Source organism: Choristoneura fumiferana, chromosome 25, assembly GCF_025370935.1.
Source record: "Choristoneura fumiferana chromosome 25, NRCan_CFum_1, whole genome shotgun sequence".
Lineage (NCBI taxonomy): Eukaryota > Metazoa > Arthropoda > Insecta > Lepidoptera > Tortricidae > Choristoneura > Choristoneura fumiferana.
In genome coordinates, this window is record NC_133496.1 from 10,966,040 (window position 1) to 10,979,034 (window position 12,995).

The window sequence follows — 12,995 nt, forward strand, 5'->3', positions numbered from 1 at the left end:
GATATTTAGCGTTATAGGAGCGTGCAGGAGATAAGGACTAGCCAATATAAGTGTGGAAAAATGTCAAGCAACAAGGGAAAATAATAATCATAAAAAATCACGATACTAACAAAGTCTCCTTTACCTATCATTAGTAGCTAGCTGTAGCTGTTCTAATCTTCTGAGTTAATGATTGTTATGAAAGTTGGTTTAATAAAGTGTATACGTTAACGAATTTGGTTTGGCGTGCATGTCGGTATGTATAACTGCCTGCTACTGTAGTAAAACGAGTATGGCAAATAAATGATGTAGTCACTGCCTCGATTTTTTCCTCGCTTAATGCATTGTAAAACGTTGTATGATATACGTGTCGAAAGTAGGAAATTCCCAACTCGTGCCGGCTCAAAACACTCGCTTCGCTCGTGTTTCAAGTTCTCCGCCACTCGTTGGGAATTGCCTACTTTCCGCACTTGTATCATAAATAACTATTATTCTATCTAAAATATGATAGTATGAAGGTAAGTACCTACATCATATTAAATCCCGTTAAAGTTTAAAAAGAATAGTGGGCAGAAATATTTAATACTAGCAGTTTAGCGATCGTCTGCAAAGAATTCAGTTATCGCTTTGCAATTTTCCCAGGAACTATGCAATTTTCCCGGACAAAAACTATCCTATGTCCATTCCATCCCAGGGTCTTAAAATATTACCTCGTTGAGTTTCTTGCCGGATTCTTCTCAGCAGAGGTTTTTCCCGAACCGGTGGTAGTTTTTTTTTTGACATTCATAAGTGCTTGTTATAGCATAAATTGAATAAAGATATTTTGACTTTGACTTTGACTTTTTTTTGCATACTGAATTTCATCTGAATCAGTTCAGCCTTTTAAACGTAACGACATAATGAATGACAGTTACTTTCGCAACTCGGCTTTAAGCCGAATTTAAACTTGCAAGAAAAATCGTGCAAGTTGCATTAAAGTTGCAAATTAATTTGTAAAGCCAACGAGTTTGTAGTGCTCAATCGAGCGCCGCAATGTAATGCCACTTGCACGATTTTTCTTGCAAGTCTAAACTCGGCTATGGATCTGGGTTTAATTAGGTTGTACCTTGGTTGTACCTAAGTGTCGGTATGGAATAAGTATATTATTTACTTCGTCCATTATATTAATACCTACTTACACGAAACCTGTGAAATAAATAAACAATTGTTGCTAAGAAAATTTCTTAAAATAGCAGGACACTAACTTACATTTTTCCACAGTAAAAAAAACGTTAAAACATTAAGTATAGTTCACTAAAAACGAGCCTATAAAGTCATTATGATCTGAATTCCATCTTCACTTGTAAACATAAGGTCAAAGGACTTAGTAAATCATAACAGTTAAAAAAAACTTATTTCGATCCTTCGAAGCCTTCGGTCATTGACTGTCAGAATTTACACCCAAGTGATAATGATAAGTCTTATTCACTCTCGCATAACAGTACTCTACGATGCACCGTAACGAAAGACAGAGACGGGGCATCCAACGGTACTTTATATTTTCTTGAAGAACATTTTCCACTTGCTAGAAAAAGAAAGCGTCATAAGAAAGACAGGGACAGCTCTAAGGCCGCTGTTTAGACGAAAAAGGAAGATCGGATCGTGCCGACGTTGCTTGTACGCATTCGAAAAATAATAATTTGAGTTCGAAACGTTCCGTTTTAAACTAGACTTTTTTTTTATTTTACTACCGGCCAGTGACAAACGTTATTGTTTTATTTTTATTTGCGAGCAACACCATACCTTTATTTTACCGAGTAAGCGAATACGTGTTACATTCGTTTTTGCCGGCTTCCAATTGAGTCATGAACATTCCTTCTGACATTTTTATCATTGACAGTGATAATAATTATAAACGATAAAGTTTTTTTTATTTAGTTTTACTATCCTTGTCGTGGTGACCGGAGTGGATCAAAAGTGATTTTAGTTTGACTTTTTAATTTACCTAGTTCGAGCAGTATTGGCGGTAAGTTGTGATTTTGGTTTTTCTGCACCCCTATCATAGTAAGTAGTATCAAACAACTGAATCTTGACCCACTATGGAACCTTTTCTCAGAAAACATTATACTTAGTTTAGTAAAATCGCATTTAATGCGATGGTCAGGTAATTTACCTGACCAAAATTGCTATGGCACTTACTGTGCGAAAGTTCCACGTTGGGTCAGGAATTAAATAGTTAGACTACCTGTGTGTCCTGTAGTCATAAATAAAAGGATGTTAGTCATCATCATCAATAAGCTTCATACGGTAGTGGGTATAGTAGAACTAACGGTTTATATATCAGACGTCATATTTTTTGCTGACAATCGATTGATCATACCTAAATATTGTTTCGACATCACAATAGTTTTTTTCTGAGACACTTTCTGATTGTTTTAACGCTGACATAATAAAACAATGAATTCAATCTACAAAATCGATAAACGTAATAAGTATGTCATTGATAATAGGTATTTATTTTTGATGTTTAGGTGTTTACCCAAAGCGAACGAATGAGATTCTTATAAAATACGTGACCCACAACATAGAAGCTTACATTTATTTAATTTTATAAACAGCCTTTTTTATAAGTAGCTATAAATATCCAGGCATTATGGGCCCCGACCCCTTGCCACTCATTGAGGCCGGAAGACTAAAAAAACAAATTTAAATAAAACATTCGATTTTTAAGTTTTAAAATGTAGATATTCTTTGACCGTCGAGCGTATTTGCTTAAATTTATTAGCAAAGGTTCTGTTGACTCAGCTGGCGCAAAATTGGGTTTTTATCGTATAATAAGACCTATTTAGTATTCAATAGGTAGGTAGATAGTTACGTACATGCATATAGGTAACTACTTGACGTAAATAACTTCATTTTATTCATTAGTGTAGTGTGCTAGGTAGTAGTCAGTAAACCTACTTGCTACTTGGTTGCTACTGATCTGCCTTGTAAATCAAAGTTTTTTTGACACATATCGCTCATTGAATGCAACAGGGCCACAAATCAAAAAAAATAGAAAATTGTTTTATTGCAAAATCGTGGTCTAATTGACCATAACTTTATACTAAATCGAAGACACCCATAATTTTTGCGTCATTTATTGTCGAATCGTTCAACCGCCTTTTTTGCATTTGGCGGTTTGCAAGGTAACGTCAGTGCAAAGCCGCCATTTTGTCAGTTGCGACCCAGATCTCGGAGCGAACGCACGTGAGTTTCGTTTAAAACGGCCACATTCCAAAAAAATGCCGCATAACGAGTTCACTGTTCTGTGTAAAAGTGCCATATTTCGGAATGCGTCCATTTTGCATTCCAAAATCAAGTGAGTATAGTTATAATTTTTAATACAACAGAGCCATTTTTAAAAAAGACGTCCATGTTGCATTGAAATATTACATAAACCAGTGCCATATTTAGAAATGTGTCCGTTTTGTAAAGAACTATATACTATGTTATCCAAAAATTATTTCAATCTGAAACGCAGTTTTAGTATTGCGTGCGTTTTGTAGGAAAATTATTGTCACGAATGTTCAATATTTTAAAAAATTGCCGTGTTTGGCTTATCACGCTTTTACGGTGAAGGAAAATATACAGAGGAAACCCTAATATTAAAAGATGAGGCACCTAGAGGCGATGGGTTCACCACCAACCACATTAAATCACTTGGGTGTATGCGATGTGTATTTCTGCTTGCGTGTGTGTGCTTGTGTACGGGTCATAATGGTCCGTGAGTCTACTTACAAACTATATTCATACAAACCGACACAGGACTTCAAAAAAAGCCAGTCAAAATAGTTGTACCCAGCGACTCATCAGCTGAGTACTGTGATACCGACTCTGCCCAATGATCAAGTAGCTCATCCGATTTTTTTTTGACGATAGTGTCCAGGATCCAAATTATCAGCCAGATACGTACAGTCAAAACGTATTACCGACCAACTTTGTGTTTCACCTGAACCTGGACCATCTTGGGCAGAATCAATCGATTTGGGTACGCAACGTAATACGCTTTTGTTCAATCCTGATATTCAACCAGCCGACATTGACTTTCAGCCATTGATCATAGAGACTCAGCCACCGGGCATTGAGACTCAGCCACCGAGCATTGAGACTCAGCTACACAGCATTGAGACTCAGCCTAGCATTGACAGTCAACACCTAGAGTGGAACCTCAGCAGCTTCCCGAAAAGAAAAGCTAACACTGCATCGTCGAAGCAGTTCGTTGCAGTTCATGAGTTTACGCATGCCAATTTTTGGATGTCTGGCTGTTACTTTTTTTAAATAGAATAAGTAAACTGTTTTTATGTAGTACCTACTTCGCCATAAGAATTTCATATTATCCTATTTAGAAAAAAATCATTAATTTTAAAGTTTCTGAATACTTTTTGAGTTTTTTGTTTTGTGTTAAGTGATTTTTAATACTATTTAAATGTGATTAATGTATGGCAAAATAATACCCATGTAGTATTCGATGGGACTGAATATTGATGTCATGTTTCACCCGAATAAATAAAAAATGAATCGTAAAATGTGTTGCTAAGCGCAAAACTCGATAACGACTGGTCCGATTTCGCTAATTCTTTTATTGTTGTGTTCGTTACTGCCAGGAGAAGGTTTTTATGGAAGAAAATACAGAAAAAATACAACGGGGGCGAAGCCGCGGGCAACAGCTAGTAGTTTATAAGAATGTGAAGTTTTGATTTATTTTTGTTATTTTTTTAATTTGTTATTTGCTATTTGCATGTATGATCACAGTTCCTCTAAGTTTAGCCTACACTTTTTGATTACTTTAAATAAATAAAACAATAAATAAAGCGTGTTTTCTATTAAAATGAGTTTTATTTTTGACATAATTTTTACCACATTTTTAAAATTTTTGAATGCAAAAGGGACGTTTATGTTGTTTGCTCTGCGTGGGTGACAGCTATTACAACTGGGTTTTTTTTATAAGATAGAGTAAAAAATAACGAACACAATGATATATTAACATAATAATAATAAGCAAAAAAACTTTAAATAATAAAAAAAACAGGTTTTAAATTTTGTTTTGGCTTTCCTGTAAAAAATGCTGTTTCTCGTTTGTGGCCCTTTTGCATTCAGTGAGCGATATGTTGAAGTTATTCAAGTACTTAGGCTTGATTCCTAAAAAAAAAACCTCCAGTTACATTTTCAAAAAATATCGGACTCTTATTTTTTCTTTTGTCAATTGGGTAAGTAGTAGTACCTTAAGTTTTGTTTTTTTTTTTTGTTTGTTTATACTCTTTTTTTAGTTTTCTAGGATGTCTATTTTTTATAGATAGATATTTTTTCACTTTCAGTTTTTTTGTAAAAATAAATTGAAACTTTATTTTGGCAAACCATACGTTTCGTGGGATTAATAGGTTTTGTGCCTTGGTTGTTTGATTTCAAAAAAGAAGTCGGACTGACAGCTGTCAGTTGTCAAATTTGAGGTAAGCTTAATACTTTGAACAGGGCTACCCCGTCGTATCAGATATTTATGCACGCTTGTTGATGCAGATATTGGTGATCTGACGCAACAAGCGTGCATAAATATCTGATACGACTCTATTGCTAGGGCTGGAAGGACGTGTCAGATATTTTTGCACGCTCCGCTGTGGCAGATATTAATGCTGGTGACTGTACAGCCAGTTGTTCCGCGTGACGTTACTCCTTAGTACTTACACTTTTTACTAAGCATTGAAGCCACGGGACAGGTCCTCACTCCCGAACTTTGACGCACTTCGTCTTTGTCTTTTTTTGTTTGATCGATATTTTCTGATAATCTAACAGAACTTGTTTTACCTAGAAATTTACCCAATTATCCAGAACGAGAAAATATGTAACTTTTTAAACTGTCGTGGTTTTCACTCATAATGAAAAAAAAATGGAGAAAATGTATATTTTTTTTATTAATTTGGGCACAATAACAATGCAAGCTAACGAAATTACAAATAGTAACTTAGTTTACGTTATCACAATAATAATTGGTATTTAACACAACCCTAATAAAGGAAAGGAGAAAAAGATTAAAAACATAAATCAAAGAGAAAAAAAAACAATGCTGCAATTCAATTTAATGGTACAGTTGCCGGCTGTAATGCTTGTGATTCGCCTTGACTGGGACAATGCCATGCTCCCCAATATTAAAACCATCGACTTTTCAGGAAAATCGTAGTTTAACTAAACATCATCATTCATCATCAATCATTCAGTAATATGGGAACTTATAGAAGGAGAAGAAAAGATACACTCATCATCATTCTGACGACCAGATGGCCTAGTGGTTAGAGAACCTGACTAAGAAGCTTGAGGTCCCGGGTTCGATTCCCGTGTCGGGGCAGATATTTGTATGAATAATTCGAATGTTTGTTGGATGTTTAATATGTATTTACGTATGTATTACCTCAAGCTTCGCAGTCAGGTTCTCTAACCACTTGGCCATCCGGCCGTCTAACCTTAACCAGCCAGCTTAACTTTAACCAGGATTTTCATCCTTTGGGTACGGAACCCTAAAACTGTCCATACTGTGTCATTACCCCGCAGTAATCCCGCTTCTGTACTACAGGAACAACTTTTTCACTTCATGATTATAGTTCATAGTTATAGGCTTTCATTATAATAACTTCGTTTGCAAACTAAATGAGATATCTACATACCTCGCGGAAGTTCACAGTCACATTACACAGATATGAAACAGTATCAATCAAATGCCTACATGACTTATTTGAGTGGGGCTCTGCGTTTCGACTGCCGATTCCCGTGTGTTACGTAAATCGACCATCAATAGTTTTCCATAATTTATTGAATCAAACGTTACTTTCCGGAGGTTCATCCATCCATACTCCATACTATACTTACTAATATTATAAATGCGAAAGTGTGTTTGTCCGTCTTTCAAGCCGTAACGGAGCGACGGATCGACGTGATTTATGACATAGAGATTGTTTATGGGCCCTAGAGTGACATAGGCTACTTTTTATCACGGAAAATGCACAGTTCCCGAGGGAACAGCGCGCGATAACCGAATACCACGCGGGCGGAGCCGCGGGCAAAAGCTAGTATCACTATAAATAATTACTTTGCCCACCTCCGACGCAACCTTACGATAGTCTATCAAATGTTGCTCAAAATATGATAATAAAACAATAAATTTAAAAAATCAAAACCCGACTGCCTTAAAAAATACTAAAAGGAAGAAAACAAGTCTAGTGGGATTATGGTTGGTTTTTTGGAGTATTTTTGTATTTCTTATTTCAACTCCAAATTTGTTACTTTTACGGGTATCCCGTGAAACCACATCATAAATACAAACTGAGACATGGATGCACAGAAAAACCAGAAAAAGAGAACCCAGGTCCTCAGCAATCCGTGCTGCGTGCTATAACCCCTACACCACTGCTGGACAGGAATCTAGACACGAATTTTCCTATGCATACATATCTCAGGTTGCTTATTTGTACTATGCTACTTAAGCAGCAGCACTAGCGACATCTATGTTTCGTCGACAGACGTCACACTTTTCATCATTGTCTTTTTTTGTTTGATTGACGACAGAAAAATATATGTCCAACATTATCTGATAACTTAACTGATGAACTCTTTTCTAAATCGGACACTGTCTCTCTCAGACAGTGATCGTGGTCATGAGGAACCGTCCATTTTATTGGGGTCGCCGCTGCCTTCGCGATTCTTCTCCATCGGTCTCTATTGGCCGCTTGGCGAGCGCATTCTACAATAGGGATCTTGGTGACAGATTTGATAGTGTTCCCCATGGGGTTGGTGATCGACCACGACACGTGGTCTCGTACCTTCAACTCTGCCCTGAATCACCCGCCCCATTTTAGTTTGCGGGTAACGTGGCCAAGAACCAATGAAAGAAACTAGCAAAATACCCAAGTCCTTTAAATCTTGATCTACTGTTATAATATAACTATTATGCCCAAGATCAAGTGCAAGGTCATCGACCTAGTGTAGTGACGTCACACACTAGAACCGCTACGCGAAAGGCTACCTGTGACACACTTTTACGAACCTTAACACTGTCGTAATAAGGTTTATATTAAGTTACGTGTCGTAATTGGATGAGTGGCGGAATTTTGTATTAGTTTTTGTGGATTTATTGTGCGTTAAGTTTTTTGAGTTAGGTAATGTTGTGTGTATATAATTTTTTTATGTTAATATTCTGTAACAAATTTAATGTAGGTAACGGTATAACGGGGAATGGAGTATATACATGATGCCACATTGGACATAAAAGACTCCCCATCAGAGACGTTTATTAATATGGTGTTCGAAGATATATTTTACTAAGGGCAGTTTTTAGGGTTCCGGAGCCAAAATGGCAAAAACGGAACCCTTCTCCGGATCTCCGTCCGTCCGCGGCTTTGCTCAGGGACTATCAATGCTAAAAAGCTGTAATTTTGCACAGATATATATGTAAACTATGCCGACAAAATGGTACAATAAAAAAGTTTTAAAAAATTTTTTTAGAGTACCTCCCATAGACGTAAAGTGGGGGTGATTTTTTTTTTCTCATCCAACCCTATAGTGTGGGGTATCGTTGGATAGGTCTTTTGAAACTATTAGGGGTTTGCTAAGACGATTTTTCGATTCAGTAATATGTTTGCGGAATATTCAACTTTAAAGTGCAAATTTTCATGAAAATCGAGCGTCCCCCCCCTCTAAAATCTAAACCGGTGGGTGGAAAAATTTGAAAGGCTGGTAGTAAGTTTATCAAACTTTCAAGGAAAACTATAACGGGTAAGTTTGTTTGAGAATTATTAGTAGTTTAAGAGTAAATAGCAGCCTAAGGTATAAAATGTACCTAAACTTGGAAGATTCCGTATAAAATACAAAATCCTTAGAAAAATGTTTTTTTCGTAATGGCTATGGAACCTTATTTTGGGCGTGTCCGACACGCTCTTGGCCGGTTTTTACTTTAATGTTATAATGCGAAAGTAAATTTGTTTGATCCGCTTTTACGTCTTAAATAACTACTGAATCAATTGTCCTGAAATTTTTCATTGACATATTTCAAGCCCAGATTAATTAAATAGATATCTTTTATCTCGCAAAAATCAGAGAGAGAACAACAAGAACAGGAAACGGATATACAGGAAAACTGACATTTGTCACTGTCAAGTGATTGCGTTATGTATGTTACATGCTTAGGTAATATTCAACAGCAATATCCTTCCCTAAAAAGGGTATAAGTAATTATAGTTCAAAAAAAAATACAAAAAGGATGTCAAATAAATGGATTTCTGGAACTTTAAAATCCCTCTGCGAAAACTAATAAGTAAACGAAGCCACTGACATCAGCTAATAAGTAATAAATTATAATTTGAGCAACAAAAAATTATCTCAATTCACAATTGAAAGTTGAGTGTAGATAGAGTTAAACTTGTTTCGGAAGTATTTCTTTAAAGTTTAAGTTAACTACGTCTATCTCAATTCTTTCTTGCTACAAAAACTACGTTCCTATCGTTGTTAAAGTAGACAAACATAACAATAGAAAAGATAAAGAAATATTTTAATCTAACACAGATAAAATGTCCCATTAAAAGAAACTAGGTCGTTCGATTGTCACCCTTATGCCTTGACAATAAAGGTCAGTGAAAGCAGTCGACTTGACCAGGTAGCATGACGGAGACACAGTCCATGAAAGTAGGTATAGGAATGACAAAGAAATGACATTAGTCATGTGACTCGTGGTATCGTGCAAAAATGAGGTTCGAAAGTAATGCTAATTAGTTACGGCTGGATTTTTGACCCTTTAGTCAGGATTGCGGCCGGACTTACCAAGTGTCCGGATTATTATAAATTCATCATCCCAGCCTATATACGTCCACTGCTGGGCACAGGCCTCCTCTCAGATCAAGAGGGCTTGGGCCATAGTTCCCACGCGGGCACCAGTGCGGATTGGGAACTTCGCACGCACCATTGAATCGCTTCGCAGGTTTGTGCAGGTTTCCTCACGATTCCTTCACCGCAAAGCTCGTGGTGAATTTCAAATGTAATTCCGCACATGAATTTCGAAAAAACTCTCAGAGGTGCGAGCCGGGGTTCGAACCCAGGACCCTCTGCTTGAGAGGCGATAGGTCAAACCACTAGGGCCACGCTATTTTATAAATTACCTAATTTAAAAAAAAAGAGTTTTATAATACATTATTTATACCATTTTTTGCTTAATTGTTTGCTTAAAACTAGTTACAATCTAATTTTGTTATTTGGTTTCAATTTTTAATCAAAGGGTGAAGCCTAAAAAAGTTGCACACCTTAACGAAAGTAGTTAGAATTACTATATTTTTTTCCATTGTGACACGAAAATTAATCATATGTCACAATGGACACGTCCTTCAACATACGTCAAATCTCTGTTACAAGAAATGTCAAGACTTTTAGGATGATGTCAGGATTTTTGTTAGGACTTTTCATTTTTTCATATGGCAACCCTAGTTACAGCTGGGGTTGTCCGAAGAACAATTTAATAGTTTGATGAATAAAAAAAAACCGCCAGTCAGATTCCATCCACCATCTCGCCCTATACGTCCCACTGCAAGGCATAGGCCTACTCTCAGGGTTCTCTATCGTTTGCCCGAATTTCATATGCCCGAATGTATCGTTCTCTAGAATCTTCATTTGCCATGAAGTAATTTATTTCTGAAATAGTAGTTTCTTCAGAGTTGATATTAGACTAACCTATCCTACCTACTGCATTCTATCAGATGACATTTAAAAAAATCCTGAAAATAGCACGGTTCTATAATAATATATTTTATGGCAAACGTTGGTATGGCAAGTGAAATTCGGGCAAATAAAGGTAAACGGGCCTCCCCCCGACTCGGCAGCTGCTGCAACAAGCGCACTGCGCGCCACCGCTCGCAAAAGTAACGTTTAAGACGAGAGTTATCCGGTACAATATCATTTAAGATTATGAGTGAGTCTTACTGTAGTTTCATGTTCAAAATTGACGAGAATCAGTTGAGAAATGCAAGAACATAACCGAACGTAAGAAAGCATTTTTACCCCAATTGAAACAATCTTATCTACATATTAGTAGAAATACTCGTAAGTGAAACCGACGAATTATTATCTAATTAATCTTATCTTGTATCAAGTTGCATTAATTTGAAAATAAAATCACGGTGAACATTAAGGATTTATCACGCATTGAAATTGATTGCGCATAACGTAACTGAGATTTTTAATGATAATTTTAACCTATCAACATCACTCACAATTACCATATTAATGTGATGTAGTCGTAAATCTACGTCACTCTTTAATATGTTTATTTTCTTCATCCATACTTAATATTATAATGCGAAAAGTGGTGTGTTTGTATATTTGACCGTCTTTCACGTGGAAACGGAGCGACGGATCAACTTGATTTTTGGCATAGAGATATTTTATGGGCCAGAGAGTGACATATGACTTTTCATCCCGGAAAAATGCACAGTTCCCGAGGGAACAGCGCGCGATAACCGTATTCCACGCGGGCGAAGCCGCGGGCAAAAGCTAGTTGTATGATAAAATGCAGTGACATAGCCATGCGAATTAGTTAGCTGGTTGAAGTGGCAATGGGCAGGCCATTATAGCACGTTGTCGAACAGTGGGCGGCCTACGACTAGGGTTGCCAACCGTACTATAATATATAGTATTGTGCTATATGTCGGGTCTGCGTACTATATACTGTTGAAGAAATATATAGTACGCAAAAATACTATATTTTCAACAACAAAATCCACAAACATATCCTTATTTTAAAAATTAATGAACGCGCCTTTCCGAATTCCGAACTTCCGGAACATCTATAATTGAGTCTATACCTAATCCTTTGTCTTTGGTTGCGAACTTGAAAATGTCAAATTGAATTGATAAATCAAAATAAATAAGTAAGTAACAAATACATCTTTGTCTATTTTTTAATTTTTCCATCAAATACTGTATTTCTTTTAGCTTATTTGAAAAATACTATATTTCGCCGAAGAAATGTTGGCAACCCTACCTACGACTGATCTGCATGATAATGATGATGATTATAAAATGATAATAAGCCTTTATTTATTTATTTCTTGAATAAAACACATGCAAGCTTACAATACAAAACCAAAACACACACATTAATTTAAAAAAAATATGAGAAAAATTACATCAAGGTACAAAGGTACTTGATGAATCTGTTGAACTGATTAACGAGTTCATGGACGTCTTGTAGGCTTTTTTAAATCTCGATTTAAGGCTTAAACTGACAGTTCTTGTTTGGATCTGACAGGACTTAAGACCACTTAAATCCAGATTAAAAAGCCTGCAAGTGGACATAAGAGAAAGAATATACAGTTTTCATAAATAAAATGAGAATATGCATAACCTCTTTTAAATTTTAAATTATTCTTTTATTACGAAACTGGCGTAAAATTCTATACACAAACCTACAACCAAAGTAGTAAAGATAACGACAGGCATAATACACCTAGGCGAGCCATTCGATCCAAGCAAATTGAAAACAGCCATGAAAACGTAGTTTGTTCCCTTCACAAATGAAATGATCAATTCGGAGTTCACATTTACACATTCGTGCGAATTGTGCTATTGTACAATTTTCATGCCACTATCGAAAGAATACTTATGCTTCAGTTGCTTCGCCCTCGCCATTCGTCTGGTCTGTCAGAAATAGATGATTCCCTATTATGAACTTCGTCAGAAAAGTCATGGCTACGCACAACAGACATAGAGTTTTGCTCAATAAATAAATTTCTTGAGCTAAATAAATATCAACAAAACATCCAAATATTTTCGTCGATGCAAATGTCAATGCGAGCACGCAAGTGTAAATGCGCCTTGCAAAACGACTCTCGATTCCATATCAAAATGTATTCAGTTTGATGGACCATAGCCATCTTTTATTCATGTAAACGCCAACTTTTCTGAAGAAACTAACAAAGGAATTGAAAATATTTTTGCGAATAGATAATCGTGCGTGTGAGGTTTTTTAC

At 36.2% G+C, this 12,995-nt stretch overlaps 1 protein-coding gene across 1 annotated transcript in view; it reads left to right on the plus strand.

Annotated features, from left to right (window-relative positions):
* Positions 1–1,586: 1,586 nt before the first annotated feature.
* Positions 1,587–12,995, plus strand: part of LOC141442441 (uncharacterized) — a 36,370-nt gene continuing 24,961 nt past the window's right edge. Inside the window, 1 exon segment of the mRNA XM_074107429.1 lies at positions 1,587–1,984. The gene's annotated coding sequence lies outside the window, so the exon portion shown is untranslated.